At 35.6% G+C, this 15,347-nt stretch overlaps 1 pseudogene; it reads right to left on the bottom strand.

Annotated features, from left to right (window-relative positions):
* Positions 1-4,530: 4,530 nt before the first annotated feature.
* LOC132308633 (probable LRR receptor-like serine/threonine-protein kinase At1g53430) overlaps positions 4,531-15,347 on the bottom strand; it is a 37,649-nt pseudogene continuing 26,832 nt past the window's right edge.

A 15,347-nucleotide genomic window follows, 5' to 3' on the forward strand; every position in this document is an offset into this window, starting at 1 on the left:
TTAAGCAACAAGTTCCTATGTATTATTATATTGTAAAACATCCATTTTTATTGTCATGGCAGACAACCAATTGGGATCCTGAAGAGCCTCTGACACTGCTCGAGGAATAGAAACGGTCCTAATCTTGCCCAGGAAGGATTTATATGCACATGAAAGACCATCATAGGAGACATACTGGGAAATAGGGTGGTTAGTGCTACTAGAGAAACCATACTAATTAGGAGGGTGACGATCCCGGGTAGGATAACGGGAGGTTTGCTCAGGAATGGTAGGAGCTATAGGAGAAGGAGAGTTACCTGGACCTGGTTTTGAAGATGATTCTGGCAGGGGAGGTTGAGTACGATGGCGACGAAAGTAGACCTGCAAAGGTGGAGGGGAACCCTGCATGGATGGAGAAGGAGATTCCGGGACAGTGTGGTTTTCAAAGAGAGGAACATGACAGGGCAATAGGAGAAATCTCATTCTCCAGACCACAAGAGAGAGAATCATGTACCACAGAATTAGTACTATAAAAAGGAACAGTTTCAGGAAATGTCACATCAAGAGAATATTACATATGTTTGGCCACAGGATCATAACAACGATAGCCCTTTGATATAGTAGAATACCCCAAGAAAATACACTTAATTGATTTATCATCAAGCTTTTGACGAGAAGGACTACAGTTATGAACAAAACAAGTACAGCCGAAAACATGAGGCAGAAGGTGAAACAATGTATAACCAGGCTGGAGAATCTGAAGTGGGGCCTTACCACCCAAAAGTTGACTGGGAGTATGATTAATCAGAAAGTAGCTGTAAGAACAGCTATGTGCCAATAAAATTTAGGCACATGCATACCACTCAGAAGACATTGGACCACAGACATAATATAACGGTTTTTGCATTCAGCCACGCCATTTTGCTCAGGAGTGTAGAGGCAAGTAAATTAATGTAAAATCCCATTTTTATTAAGTTCATTCCGGAACTTATTTGAAACATATTCACGTTCATCATCGGAACGAATATTACGGACAACAGTGTTATACTGGGTTTTGATCATTTGAAGAAACTGGGTAAATAAAAAAAACACATCAGATTTATTTTTCAATAAATAAACCCAAGTACAACGAGAATAATTATCAATAAATGTTACATAATATCAGCAGTAATTGGGGAAGGGCCCCAAACATTAGAATGAATAAGATCAAACATACTAGAAGCACGACTCATATGAGAAATATAGCTAGTTCTAGTATGTTTAGAAAGCTCACAAACTTCACATTGAAACTTATGGTCCTTACATGTTTTATTTAACGAAGGAAACAATAGACATAGATACTGAAAGTTTACATGCCCCAAATGTGCATGTCACAGACTAAAAGTGCGAAAAGAAACATCATAAACACTAGAAGTAGGTAGGACAAAAGCTTGAAGACTCGTTCATGGTGGTTCCCTAAAGTAGTAAAGCCCATCATGCTCATAACCCCTACCAAAAATCCTCTCCGAACAAAGGTCCTGCAACAAACATTGATCTGGTAAGAATATAACTGCACATTGGAGGTTTTTTGCAAGCCGGCTAATAGATAAAAGGTTAAAGGAAAATTTAGGTACATGAAGGACAGATGAAGGAGTAATATCAGGAGACAGACAAACATCACCCTTACTGTGAATGTAAGATGTAGAGCCATCCGCAAGATACACAGATTGGGTAACAAGTATGACATTGGAAGAAAAAACTAATAACTCACCAGTCATGTGATCATTGGCTCCAGAATCCAGAACCCAAGTGAGCTGCTTGGCCTTAACATGAAATGTAGTAAAAGTACCTGTAGCAATTGTGGCAGTGGGAGCAGCTGAAGGAGCACCAACTCTAGAAGCAAGGGAGCCAAGCTGGTCCTGGATCTGCCCAATTTGAGACTGAAGCTGGCTCAGTCCAGGAAATACAATAGATCTACCAGTAGTAATAGGAGTCCCTGCAACAGCCGCAGTACGAGAAGAACTAGTTCCAGATAAATGGTTCCTAGAAAATTTCTGCTTCAGTTCAGGATGAAGTTTGATGCAATGAGCCTTAACATGTCCTACCCCTCCACAATGGTGACAAATAGTCTAACCTCCAGAAGCACGTGATCCAAAGTTGGCTGCAAAAGCCATACTATCCCCAACAGGCTCAGACATTGGTAGAGGAACAAGTGAGGGCTGAATTAAACGGTGCTTGCGTGCTTCGCCATCAACAGTAGCAAAGGCTTCCAACAGGGATGGCATTGGTGATGCATTCAAGATCTGAGACTTTAGTGGTTCAAATTCTGGGCGTAATCCTATCAAAAACTGATAAGTATGCTGACAATCAAGACGTTTGACAAGAAGAGAGGCTGCCTCGGAAGGAAATTCACTGAGAGGCTCATATTGAGCTAGTTCCTCCTAACGAGATCTCAAATACCCAAAGTAATCAGCTACAGACAAATTCAGGCATTCCTGCGAGGCCTTAGCAATGTCTTGGTATAATTCAAAAATACAAGCATCATTCTTAGAATGAGCATACATTTGATTCAAAGCAGTCCACAAGTCATTAACAAAGTCATAAAACATGAATATATTATAAATGCGTTCCTCCATAGAATTAAACATTCATCCTAAAATGGTGCAATTGTCCATATCACACTGAGCATATTTAAGATCTTTAATATCTGGCATCTTTTCAGTACCCAAAATCCACCCTGATTTGCCTTTTCCACCCACATAGAGGCGGAGGGAACGAGCCCATGATGCAAAATTATGACCATTCAACAGTACACTAGTAACTCGTTGAGCCGGTGTGTGTTGCGCCGAAAAGAGAGTTTATTTATTATTACTTGATTCAGCCATAATATTAAATAGAACAATTCAACAGATCACCAATAATTTCAAATAAAGGAGGAATAAACCTATTTTGATCAAACCAAGAAGCCGGAGACGCGGCGGTCTGATCCAAAAATGCTGCCGAATATCTCGGCAGCCCCAAAAAATTATAAACACGTCTTCTAACCCTTCGTGCATGAAAAAGACTAAGGGAATACCCCTACAACGGTCGAACCTAGAGAAGATTGGCTCCCCCTAGAACTGTCGCAATAGCGGCTTGAAGAAGAGAGTGGGTCTGTAAAGAAAAGGGAAAAAGAAATAGGGAAGGGCTGTGACGAGATAGAGAGAGATCAAAAGAGGCGGTGAGAGTGAGAGAGAGAGAGAGAGAGAGAGAGGAGGGGGGGGGGGGGGGGGGGGTCATAGGTTTGAGGCTCTGATACCAAAATGTAACTTGGTAAAATTGACGTACTCAATTTGAGAGCCTGACTATCATTATATATAAGAGGAAAATTACAAATATGAAAAAGAGAATAAAATCAAATCAGAATAAAAATAAAATCCCTAAACATTAGCCTATAATGAAGACCCAATAAATCTGCCACAATCATTGAGTCAACTTATAAATATAATTCCCAACAGTTAAAAGAATAGAGTGCAGAAAATCAAGATTGTACTTCTACAAAACTAGACTGCAAACTAATATTTCTCTTTTCTGTTTTTGTTATGTTCTCAACCAAATTCAGACGACGCAGTAAATTTTAGTTCAATTTTTTTCAAATGGTTGTGTCACACCGTATGCATAAGGCAAAAAGAGTTCACACCATATAAAATGGAATATGCTAGAAGTGTTTAGCTCAATGTTATTCAATTATCTTTTTGTAATCCTCCTAAAAAAAAATAATAATAATAACAAAATGAAGCTATCATCTAAAAACTTTTTAAATGTATCAATAACTTTCATAAGCTATCACTAATTTTCTAGTTTAATTGAAAAGGGAACGCTAGATATTAGTGAGCAGCCTAAATAGCAAACCGTTAGATGTAGTGTGGCTTTTAGAGATTTAACCAAGACATTTCACTCCGAATAAAAAAATATATATATAAAAACCTTTTTTTAATGAACAGCCCAACAACACAACAATGAAAAACTATAAAGTGGTTTAACCATTTTTTTCCCATTGTCTTAATAAATAATTGTACATATATATTTTCAAAGTCAAATTTGCAATTTTAATTGATTTATGCAAGGCTAATTGCCTATGCAAGATACATAAGCTACATTTGGAGCACTGATGCCTTAAAATTGAAATTGAAGGAATTAAATTTCTTTAATTTCAATTTCAAGACACGAATTTAATATTCTCAAATATAATACAAATGAAACAATTTAAAATTCAATCCTCTTCCTCTTTTTTAAAAAACAGAATTCTTTCTTCTTCCATTTTATTCATTCTAATTATGAGGCTATGTTTTTATTAGTTTTACTTAGTCCTGAACTCCCAATCATGGAAACCAGGATTGAGCCCATAATTTTTAGACTCTTGACAATTTTTTTTTTTTTTTTTGGGGTAAATAAACTCGACCATTTACTTTTTCCTCGTAAGCATGGCTGCTATTAAGCTGTTATTGCTTGCCATGTGATACAAATTTTTTAATATATATATAAAAGAGTATCTGCAAGCTCAAGGGTAAAAATTAACCACATTATACCGTCTTTTGCAAAACCATATAAAAATTTAACCAGCATAACATTTTCCTTGTACAGCATCGTTTGACCTGTGTCGGGGATTAATGCCATATATTTTACAAAAACAACCTAGATAGAGTTCAGATTAATATAATTTGAAATTGCTAGTTATACATTACATATATTCATTAATAAGTCTAACTATACGTCATCATCAAGATCTGAGAGAAGCTTGCTTGACTGACTCTGCTCCACAGCCTCATTCCTTCTTCGGATAGTAGTCGAGGAATCAATCCGTGATCCATCCATAGAAATGCTCCTCCGCAATCGCATGTGACTACTGTCCCGAGAGAACGTCGAGACGGATGTCTGGGTGTCCTGTGAAAACTTCTCAAAGGCTTTAAACCTCAAGTCCTCATTCAAGGAACTGCGCTTGACTATTGGCAGTTGGACTGGGCTATTGCCCTCGAGCATACTCACCACAGAAGACATGGATGGTCTGAGGGTGGGAGATAGATTGGTGCATAGAAGAGACAAGTTTAACATCCTCATTGCCTCTTCTTTTGAGTAGTTTGAACCAATTCTCGGATCCACTAGTTCTAAAAGGTTTCCCTGCTCTTGTAGAACACAGGCCTGCAATCCCATGCACGGAGAACATTCAACTTTCATTTATCTCTGTGTTCTTTTCCAGATGCATAACTTTAAAGCATGAAATACACAAAATTAAGTAAATATATGAAAAGTATACAAAAGCAATCTCATGGCTCAAAATGAAACCACATCTCCTTTTATTTTCACAACAAATATATCTTTCCTTTTGAGCGCCAATAGAATTTCATCACAAAGATTTTAACACATGTTGACCTCTCAAAATATCTTCACGTCACTCGTATCAACAAACTAAATCACTCCTGGTGCAATGCATCTGAGTTGAGTATCCTACTCTTATTTTATCAGAATCTGAGTCAGTAATCATTTTCTTTTCATCACTTTACCCAAAAGAAGAAATAATCTACCTAACACCGGTCAAGAAACTTAGAATTTGGAATTAAGAATTTTATGAAAAGCAAAAAAGAATAATTATGTTTCAAACATTTTCAGAGAGCATTTGAAGAAGTGGATAAATAATAGAAACAAGTGGAAGCATTAGAGTGTACATCAAAAGATCTGATAAAGAGGCGAATACTTTTAAATAGAAAAAAGGTGTACCCAATCAAGAAGGTAAACAAAGTCTTCCCTTGGCCTGTAACTTGTAATGCTTTTACCACTGACAATCTCCAGTGCAACAACTCCAAAGCTGTAAACATCTGCTTTGTCTGTCAAATAACCCCTCATTGCATATTCAGGAGCCATGTATCCTCTGAAAATGAAAAAAGAAAAAAAACTACTAAGTAGTTGTGTAGTTGCGGACAGTGGAGCCATAAATAATTTGAGAGGGGCTGGTCTTGAACAATAATAAGATTAAAAAATTAAAATTTAAGGTTTCTTAATAAACAAAAGAACTTTAACTTAGTATACATTTTCATTTAAAATTCCTCATATTTCCATTTCATTTTTTAATTTTTTTTTGGGGTATCCAATTTCAATTATTATCAAGCTAACATATCAAAAGAAATTCAAATTAAAGGCATTCTAGCAAGAATCATGTATACTCATAAAATTTAAAATGTATAAGAAAAATAGAAATTGGGAACTCACAAATTAAAATGATTAATCTTAAAATTCAAATGCAGAGGGACTGTCAAAGGAGAGGAAGTGATATTATGTGTAAATGGAATAAATATTTCAGAATCACATTAATGGGCAGCAGTTGAGCTTTATTATCAATTTGTTTCCCCATTGTAAATGTCAATTTCCTCACTCCCATCCTATGAATACTTCGACTCTTATGTGAGATCATCTGCCATGTTCCTGACAAGGGAAAAAAGAGAATCTTCTTTCACCTTTAAGTCGACTGCTAATTAAGAGAACCAGAGAGCAAACTAGTTATATATAATGATACACTCTGATCTCTTCACACTATTCTTCAAAGTCTACTCTTGAAAACCCCCATTCATGGATTCAATACATTAGCATTTTGGATGCCTGATTACATAAAGGGGGTTTGCTAACTAAGAGAACAGCAAAAGGAAGCATGTGAAGTTACATTTAAGTATTTACAACCTGCCAGAAACGCCAATGCATCAATTACAACACGCTGGTGGTGTTAAATTACAAAAGAAAACTTTTTCATCATACTGGAAATAGAAAAAGGCAAAGGATAATAAAGTATAACTGTTACTATTTCTTAATACCAGGACAATACATAAGCAATCCATCTAAGTCCACGGTTTATATGGTACCAATTTCCTTTTCTTTTCTTTTTTTTAAATAATAATAATACATGGAATAGGTGATGGTTAACTGAGTTCTAAATCAATTATTTTCAAACTAAGATTACTTATCAAATATATACTCTTGTGATGTAGGACAAAATTCTGCACAGTTCGATAAGCAGATTGACAAGTTCGTTTTCAACAAACCAATAGTGTTTTTTTGAGTGAAAACGATGCATTGAAAAAAACCCACTAGCTTTAGCTTGTGGGCCATGTTGATTTTCCGCTGAAAACCTTCGTTTAGGAGTCCGAAATCACGTTTTATTACGTTATAGGAGGCCTGTTGATTATTTCTGGATTTTTGTTTGAGGCCTTAATGAATTCGAAATGCTCTAAAATTTTAGGTTTAGTATTTTTTATTTATTAGGTTTCTTATTCCATTTTTTTAGATTTTTTAGAGAGAATTTATTTTTATGCTTATTTCTAGGATTAGTTTCCATCTAGGAAGCACGGACACTCCAAAATGGGCAAAGAATCCGTGTCCGACACGGATACGCGTCGGACACGCCAAAAAACGTGTCTGAAATTTTTTATTTTTTTTGAATTTTCGGACACAGCTCGGACATGGCACGAACACGGACACGGCACAGACACTTCTGGAATTTTTTTTTTTTTTTGAATGCTGATATGTTCTTTTCTTTTTTTTTTCTTTTCTTTTTTTTTTTTTCTTTTGGTTTTGTACTACCCTTTTGGTATTGTAAATGGTAAAAGTCCTAGGTCAAATGATGGATGGGAATAGATGATAGTACACTGACTTGTTTTTGTATCTTTTTTGGGGACTAGCCTTTAGGTTTTTGTGAATGTTAAGTGCTAACAGTAAAGTCCTGAATATTAAACAATTATGAATGTTAATAGTCCTTTCTATCTATGCTTTTGTATTTGGAGTAAAGTTGCAATGATGATTAAATGATACTAGTTATTATTCTAATGTCTTGTTTTTTATTTGGTTTTATAACTCTGCAACATTGTTCTTTTATAGTTTATTAGTTATGAGTTATGATTTGTGTTTCTTTTTCATTGTGAGGTTGACACTCAGTAATTTTTAAAGTACTACATCATATATATATATATATATATATATATATATATATACACTATTCGCCGTGTCCGTGTCCTAATTTTTTTGGATTTGCCGTGTCGCCGTATCGGTGTCGTGTCGTATCCGTGTCCCGTATCCGTGTCCGTGCTTCTTAAGTTTCCATGTAAGGATTATATTTTAGTTTTCTTTTAGTGTTAGATTTTCTCTATTATAAATATTCATGTATTACAAGAGCAGAAGATAACCTTTTATCAATAATATTTTAGAATTCTTTATAAATTTATCTCTTGTTTTGTGGATTCAAAACACCCTACTTTGTGGATTCAAAGTAACCCGTTCCATGTGAACAATCTATTGCTTTCCGCTACGTCATCTTGCAATAATACTTGTTTTTAACATCAATTTATTAGGATTATTTTCAAATATTAGATCATTATCATCATGCCTTTATCCCATATGAATGGGATCGGCCACATGAATTCTCATTTTCCATTCCTTTGTATTACAAGCCATGAAACCTATTATACCCAAATATTACACGCATGGCAAAATATAAATGGGTGAAAAGGGAAGGGGGAAAACTCACATTGTTCCAGCAATTCTCGTGCTGATATGCGTGTTCTCTTCTTCATCAAGCTTGGCCAAACCAAAGTCCGATATCTTAGCATTTAGATCCTTATCAAGGAGCACATTGGTGGCCTTAATGTCTCTATGAACAATTTTCAACCTTGATTCCTCATGAAGATAAGCTAAGCCCCTTGCTATCCCTAAGCATATCTTCTTTCTTGTTGGCCAATCCAGGTCTAGCAGGTGTTCTTCTCTACCTGAGAGAGAGCAAGAAAGTAGTTAATAGTCACTCTTATAATGTATAAAATGGTGCAAAAGACGATAGTGAAAGTAATTACCAAAAAGTGCACGGGCAAGACTATTGTTTTCCATGTATTCATATATTAACAACAACTGGTTTCCTTCAATGCAACATCCATAAAGCCTCACCAGGTTTGGGTGTTGTAGGGCAGAAATCATGCCTATCTCATTGACAAACTCGCGATTTCCTTGCTTTGATTTGGATGAAAGCTGCTTAACAGCAATTACGGCACCATCCGACAATACACCCTAAAATAAAGCAGGGTAAATTTCAAATGATTGAACATAATAAACAACATATGTGATGGTCATAAGACAAATTCTTTCATTGCCGCCTTTAATCATGTATGCATAAAAGGACACATGACTTTAATGTTGAAAGAAACATGAAAATTTAATAATTTGCATCAGTAATAACCTTGTAAACTGGTCCAAATCCTCCTTCACCAATCTTGTTTGCAGGGTCAAAGTTACTGGTAGCAGCTTTGATTTGTCTTAGAGTGAAATAACCTGTTTGCAGATCGAGTCCTCAAAGTTCTGTAAAAAAGACAAAAATTCGATATTGCTCCAAGAAGACAAATTAGTGAAAAAAAAAAAAAAAATCTTAGTTGGTACTCACACACCCATGCCTCCATTGAGGCTTGAACCCCTGACTTCCCTTTAGGAAGTAGGGGCCTGGTACAGTTGGACCACTTGCCCGTTGGTAAATTAGAAAATAATTTTAAACTTGTAAAGTGAAAAAATATTAAAAAGAAAATTTCCTCCCAATCATAAGGTTGCAATGCTACATAAACCAAGATATGTTACAGCCACAAATTCCTATCCTTCCATTTTCATCAGCAGGCACGTTTTCATGGAACGTTCACATAGAAAATAGTTACTTTTTTCATCACATTACACGCATAAATACAGATTGGGGTTATGTTTACTATGCATACAAAGTCTTAATCATGACATCATTTATATTCTCCTTAAAAATGATACTATCTTTATTCATACTTCCACTCACTTTATAGGCCATACCCTATGGTTTGTAAGCACTCTTATACAAGACCTGCATGAGCATTAGAGAGAGGTTTAAATGGTTTAAATATTCCAATCCACATTAAATTTGTGAGATGCCAAAAGGGGTATCGGCGTTTCAGCAGTTCCACAAAAAATCCTTCAATGCATAATCTAAACTTAAATAGTATTGTAGAAGAAAAAACATTTACCAGGACATTTTACCACTTGCCATGTCCATTTCCAGGTAGTGACCCCATCTTACATTAGCAATCAAATATTGAAAAAGAACATCATATGTACAGTTTCTTGTGTTTCAAAGCTCACCTATATCTGCAAGGTCTTTCCCTCCTAAGTAACCTTTCATCCAAAGTGCAAGCAAAATCAACACAAGGACTACACATGAAGCAGCCACAATGCCAACAATAGCTCCAACAGAGAGTACTGCATGAGGATCAAAGTCTAAAAGAAAGAGAAGGTTATAATTTCATGACATGGTCACAGAAAGAGAAGAGGAACACCCGGAATAGAAGATATACTTACTTGGTGTCACTGAAATAGCAGATATAAGTGGTCCGTACACACCTCTGTTAGGAATTGCAGTAGTCCCTTTCCCTGACCAGTATAAGTGGATCTCCAGAGTGCTGCCACTAACGTGAACATCTTTAACCTTAGTGATGATGTCCTTTCCAGCGACTTTAGCTTCCTCCATAATGTTAAAATCCTTTAGAAATAAATTCCCCTGGCATATATGTCAAATTAACACTTAGAGATCTGAGCCAAAAGCTGACATAGTTTCAATTTCAGACACTAAAAATCAGTAGGGAAAAAATAAATTAGGTCATGAATTAGATTAAAATGTACATACAAGTAAGCTGGCCTCTTACTTGGATTGATACATCAAAAATGCGATTCCCGATGCTACTAAATGTCTGGTCATCCGAATACATTATTTCTGCAAAGTGGAGACGCACTTTATAACTGCCTTTACGCAAGCAAAGACCATAGTACTTAAGTGAAGTAGGGGCAAGGCGTGCTGTTTCATAAATCTCATGAGGCAAACTCAAAGAGAATGAGTTATTTGCTTTGTAACCAGCATTGCTCTTGCCCATGAAAACCCCTGTACTGCTATAAGCCCATTTATCTGAAGAAACAAAAAAATATGATGGACCCTCAGAGACAAAGTCCGTTTCATATTCATGCCCCTCGAAGGTTGTCTTGCTTCCTCCGCAATTGATAAACAAGGAATGGTCTGCATATATAGTGGAAATCATAATATTATCCATAGATAGTTTTATGAGCTAAAAATTATTACCAGATCATAGAAGCAGACTTGGATGATTTATGCTTACACTGGGGCTTTGTTGGGCAGGGTAGGTCCTTCTTCAAGCACCAATTAATTCTGCAAGAAAATTTTAGCCACCCATATTACTTCTGAAGGGTTTTTAACAAAGTAATCTAAGGTGTCTTGACAGTAAGGAACTTACGCGTTGCTTTCCTCGGATGAGTTGCTGTGAACAAAATTTCTGTTGGCCAATATAGAAAGGGGTGATTTCCATATCATAGGAAAGACTGAGATTGATAGAGAACTAATAATTAAAAGAAGTTTACACGGTTGATGGCAGGGCCTGGCAAGTAATTGAAGATGGTTCTGTGAAGTTGTTGTAAGATACATCACTGCAATAAATTCAGCATGAAATTTAAAATTTATGAAATTCTTAAATGTAAGAAAAAGCATGTCATATATACATGTAACAAAATAATCAAACAAAGATTAGTGATATACTGACATATTATTTTTGCTGTTGAGTATCAAATCGGGTATTGCTCCAGTTAGTGAGTTATCGTTGAGAAACCTACATCCATATACATTATCTTCTCTCACTCATAAGTAAAAGAAAATTCAATAAGGGACACGAACACAGCCAGCTTGAGAATATTAAAGTTCAGAAATGCAACTTAGTCTAAAATTAATCACTCACATGTAATCCAGACCCACTCTCTGAAATGCCCCTGGAATTTGACCTGTCAACCTGTTGAAGCTCAGGTCTCTGCAAGAACAAAGTTCATGTGACCAAGGCCAGATAAAATTTTCCTAAAAATATAAAGATGATTAACATGTGATCTAAATCAAATGAGAAAGAGTCATTCCACTTTGTTTTCAAACACAACTGTTAAAAACAAACCCTAGTCTATAAACACTAAAGGAAGTTGAGTAATGACCAGAAAAAAGTAAAAACCCAAAATGATACCATTTTGTAAAATCCTAAGCATGATTGCTATCATGCTACAAATAAACTCTTCTCAAATGTTGTCACAAGCTCAAGGGATTGTTTCCAAATTGTACGTAAACCACAAGGGAAATAATTCAATCTTATGGATCCCAAAAATTCCTTTAGTATCTGAATTGATATAATTCTAAATAGGCCACACAGCTTTTCAGTAAAATACAAAAAAATTCACAAAGAAAATATACCACTGACTCTACCATCAGTTTGAGAAAATTAATGTTTAAAACAGGATTTCCTTCTAGCCAGATGATACCTTCCTTGTTACATGGAAATTATTCAGTAAATATTCAAACCTTGTATAAAAAAAAAAAAACCAACACTTTTAAATAACAACGGATAGCCCAATGTCATAACCATCAAATACACATGAATAATATAGGTGAATTATAATTATATTTATATATATATATATATATGGATAGCCCAATGTCATAACCATCAAATACACATGAATAATATAGGTGAATTATAATTATATTTATTTATATATAATGCAATATAAATTTAATGCAAAAACAAGTCAACTCTGTGATATCAAAATTATCAGCAAATTCATTTAAGCATCAAGTTGTATAAAAATCAGAGATTCAAAAACCAATATGATTCAGGAATTATAAAAAACAAGGTATCAAAACAATTTATTCCATTTCCGTTGGTTATCCTTAATCACAATATAGTGAAGTCACTCGCTAAACCAAGTTTCCAATTACCCCATTTAAGTGAATGACCTTAAATTTGGTATTAAATAAGCAGCAGGACAGGAAAAAAAAAAAAAAAAAGAACTATGAGAGGGAGAGAGAGTCAACAACCATGCTTCTCTAGGATAAGTGTCTTCTTTTTCTTTTTTCTTTCTGGTTTTTTTCTGGGAGGGTAAATCACACACACACACACACCCATTTATCCCATTAGGGACTCGAATCTTTAACCTTCCATTCGGAAGGAGGAACACCACTTGGGCTAAGCCCTTGGTGGCCCTATATGAGAGTATGTATTAGGATAAACTTACAAAGTTCTAAGTTCAGTCAATTCACCAATGTATTCAGGGATTGAACCAGTAATTAAGCAGTTTCTCAGTATCCTACACAACAAAAATGTAAAAACTTGGTCAGCTGAAGGAACCATAAATTGACAACATCTTGTATGTTCTCCATGAACTATAATCCATTTCAACTCACAGTATTTGCAATTTTTTCATATCCCGCAGATTAGGGAAGCTTGCAATTGATCCATTCAAATCAGATATTCTCCTGACAATTAAGATGCAACAGATCAAATTGATGTTTATCTGTCACATATCTTTAAGCATGCATAAATCTCTGAACTTTTCTTTTTGGCTGAAATGCACGAGTAAACTGAATAGTGTGTAGTTATTAGATTGTCAGTTACGTGCTCACAACTCAATCAAGTTTTTCAACTGGGATATGCTAGATGGAAATGGTCCCTCCATGGATGTGCCTTGCATATCCCTGCAACAGATTGAATTAAAAGTTATCTCATTTAAGATGTCGTTTGGTAACAATAAAATTTAAGAATAAATTTTGTTATACTTTTCATTGTGGGGAAATGATTAGCTGATCAATAAAAACAAAGTATAATACTCACAGTCTTGTAATATTCATCCAGTTCCCAATAAAATCAGGTATCTTTCCATATAGTTTACTCCCATCTATCCTACTGCGAGGAGTGATGAGTATTAAAAAAAAAAATTAAAAATCAAGATGATAAATGTCAAAGTAATTAACACTTACAAGTCCGTTAAGTTCTTTAGATTGCTGAATGTTTCTGGTAGCGTTCCGGTAAAATTGTTAGCAGAAAGAACGCTGCAGGAAAAGCTCATTATGGAATTGAAACAACATGAGAAAGATAGGACTGATAGTGGCAATAATGTCTCTTCCTCTTCCATGAGATTTCACTCGGTCATGCTTGGAATAAGGAGACATATCCAAAAAGCTCATGTTCCACACAGAGAAGTACATGACACTGATAAATGCTTACAGAAACAGATAAAAGTTACAGGATCGAATAAGACATATTCATGGAGAAAAGGGAGCACAAATACAGTTACAGTATTGAGGAGCTAAGTGTGAAACACTCTACAAAAGGAGCAAAGAAGGGGTTGTGTGCCCTCAGCCCGATCTTACTAATAATGATAATGACTCTAATGCCAGCAAGCAAGCACCCTCGCAGGAAATTTCATACAATCAAACCATAAATTGGAAATAAGATAGAATATTGCTAGCACAAGATTTTAAATAGAAATACATGGAAGTGGCAGTGGAAATGTCAGTCCATGAAACATGGATGCTTCTATAAGGGGGCTGTACCTGTTTCGTGTCCATATAGATTACCGCCGCTATTTTGATATTCACAAATACATGCCTGATACTTCCTAAACACATCCATATTTTGAAAATATTTTTGTTTTATTTTAAACACATATTCAATACTTTGGCCATGTGCATAAAATGTAACTTTTCCAAGAATAATTTTATAGTACAACCATTAGAAAAAACTTACAATTTCTTCAAGAAAGAAGTATTAAGCTATAATGAGTGTTATGACAAACGCAGTGAACCCAAGATAAAATCAAGAATCACGACAAAATAGTAAATACACCACACAAAGAACACAAAGATTTATACGTGGTTCAGCAATAACCTACATCCTCGGTTAAGATCCGGCGAAAGTCTTCACTATGTGTAAAATCGGAGATTACAAGTTTTCAGCCCTTGATGAGCATTGAATATTGCATATTCGAGCCCTTAAATATATGTATGTTAAGGCCTAAAGTAATACTTCTATCCATTGTTAGACTGATTTATGCTTATTGTGTGTTTATAGGTACTTTCCCAAAGAAACAGTTAAAACTGAGACTTTATGATGAAAAGATTGATATCGAAGCTTACAGAGTCGTTGCCGGTCATTCAAAGCAAGCCAAGAACTTAAATGGTGAAGTTTGGAAGACTTCAAGTATCAAAGCTCGAGCCTAAGTCCTGAGACTCGAGCCCTGCAAGAAAAAGAAGAAAAATCAATGAGGCATTGAAGCTCGAGCCTTGTACCTTCAGAACTTGAGCCCTACTCAGTGGTGTTCGAGCCTTACCTTAGGGTGCTCAAGCCTTGGCTCTCAAGCTCAAGCATGAGGCGTTGGAATTTAAAGAGTTGATTTTAAAGGAAAACCAAGCTCCCAGGGCCTCGTGCCAGACCTCAAGGATCGAACACCATCATTCAAAGCTCGAGCCTTGAGTACCTAAAGCTCGACCTTGGTACCAA

Source organism: Cornus florida, unplaced genomic scaffold, assembly GCF_030987335.1.
Source record: "Cornus florida cultivar Cherokee Brave unplaced genomic scaffold, ASM3098733v1 CherokeeBrave_3.0.0_Hap2_Chr05, whole genome shotgun sequence".
NCBI lineage: Eukaryota > Viridiplantae > Streptophyta > Magnoliopsida > Cornales > Cornaceae > Cornus > Cornus florida.